Source organism: Magnolia sinica, chromosome 8 (assembly GCF_029962835.1).
Source record: "Magnolia sinica isolate HGM2019 chromosome 8, MsV1, whole genome shotgun sequence".
Lineage (NCBI taxonomy): Eukaryota > Viridiplantae > Streptophyta > Magnoliopsida > Magnoliales > Magnoliaceae > Magnolia > Magnolia sinica.
This window is the reverse complement of record NC_080580.1, coordinates 62,522,405-62,524,329: the sequence shown is the minus strand read 5'-3', so window position 1 is coordinate 62,524,329 and position 1,925 is coordinate 62,522,405. Positions and strand designations below refer to the sequence as shown.

At 36.9% G+C, this 1,925-nt stretch overlaps 1 non-coding gene across 1 annotated transcript; it reads left to right on the top strand.

Moving 5' to 3' along the window:
• Positions 1–506: 506 nt before the first annotated feature.
• On the top strand, positions 507–613 carry LOC131254410 (small nucleolar RNA R71). The gene has a single exon (XR_009175525.1). It is a non-coding gene; the product is annotated as a small nucleolar RNA R71 (small nucleolar RNA).
• Positions 614–1,925: the final 1,312 nt, after the last annotated feature.

Below are 1,925 nucleotides of genomic sequence, written 5' to 3'. Positions count from 1 at the left end.
GTTTGTCCATTCCTCCAACTAAAGTTTGGATGATTTTTCCAGCTAGGATTGTATGTATTGGAGTTAGGTCCAGTAAAAGGTCTTTGATAATTATTTATGGCATTGGCTTGTTCATTCAACACTCCTCGAAAGCGGGTATTGTAGGACAGTTTTCAGTTGTGTGAATGTTGCAATCACAGATGCCGCAAACAATTTCATTGACCTTATCCTTCTTTCCTTCCATGGCCTCAACTTTCCTTATGAGCGTAGTCACTTTACACTTGAGATCATCCTCTTCTTTCAGGAGATATAATCCACCTTTCTCCTTTAATTGAGTCGGCCTAGACGTGGTGTTCGCCATTGGGTAATAGTCCCATGATTGTGTTTTTTCAGTGAGACTATCGAGGTAATCCCATACCTCGTCAACATCTTTATTGATGAACTCTCCATTACACATTGTCTCGACCATTTGGCACATGGAAGATGTCAATCCATCATAGAAAAAATTTGTAATGCACCACGTTTCAAATCCGTGTTGTGGGCATGAACTGACCAAATCTTTGAACCTTTCCCAACATTGGAAGAATGTTTCATCTTCTTTTTGGGCAAAGTTCATGATTGCTTTTCTGAGGGTAATCGTTTTATGATGTGGGAAGAATTTTTTTATGAATTCCCTCTGCATGTCGTTCCATGTGCCAATGGATCTAGGACGCAGTGAATGTAACCACGTCTTAGCTTTCTCTTTTAAGGAAAAAGGAAAGAGTTTCAGCCTAACTGTATCCTCAGATACATTAGGAAAACATAATGTAGCCATAATCTCATCGAACTCTTTCAAATGTAAATATGGGCTTTCTGATTCAAGTCCATGGAATTTGGGAAGGAGTTGGATAACTCCTAGCTTGATGTCCATTTGTCCTGTGTTTTCAGGAAAAATCATGCATGAGGGCGTACTTACTCCTGCCGGTTGTAGATAATCTCGTAAAGTACGAGGCGGGGGTGCCTGTTGCACCTTATTTTCATCTTGGGTATCCTCCACCCTGGGTGGAAGTAAAGGAGGTTGGTCTTCAGCCATAACTTCAGTTAACTCAGGGGATTTCGAGCGGTGTCTAGTCCTGCGATGAATAGTCAACCCCTCAACCAATCCTCCTTCAGTCAAGAGACGTCGAGTGTCGTCACGGGCCCACTTGGGCATGAAACACTCGTAGCCCTCAATTAAATTTAAAGCCTAATCCTAAGAAAGGAGAAGAAAATCTAGAAAGAAAGAGAGAGTTGGAAAGAAATTACCAAACTGGAGTCCTAAGTTAAGGACCTGCAAAATAAAAATAAAATAAGTTAGATTCTAAAAGAAAGTAGAAACTTCTAAAATAAACTAGGAAAGTCCTATACTAGAAAGTAAATTGCTAGAAGAGAACTGAAAAATAGAAAGTAGAGAAGGAGTGTATCGAATTAGAGATTTCTATCTTAAAGGCCTACAAAATAGGAAGGTTAGTTTCTAAAAAAAAAATCTAAAAATAAATTAGGAAACAAATTAGATTTTAAAAGAGTTAGAAAGTTACTAAAATAGAAATAGAAAGTTAATTTCTAAAAAGGGAAAGAAATAACCTAATTCCTAAAAATAAACTATTTCCTACAAAAGGGAGGATACTAGAATTAGAAAATTTCTAAAATCTAAACCTTAATTCTAAAAAAATAGGAAAAAGTAGAGAGATTAGGAAGGAGTTACCAATTGAGAAACTTATGTCAAGATCCTATAAAACAGGAAACAAGTTAGTTTTGAACTTAAATAAAAATAAATAAATAAAACTAAGGTTAGTAAAATCCTAATCTTAAACTAATCCTAAAACCAATTAATTTCAGAGAATCGTAACCGTCAGTCCCCGGCAACGGCGCCAAAAACTTGTTCACTCCCCAAGTATAGGGTTGTGATGTAGTAATAAACTCGGTAA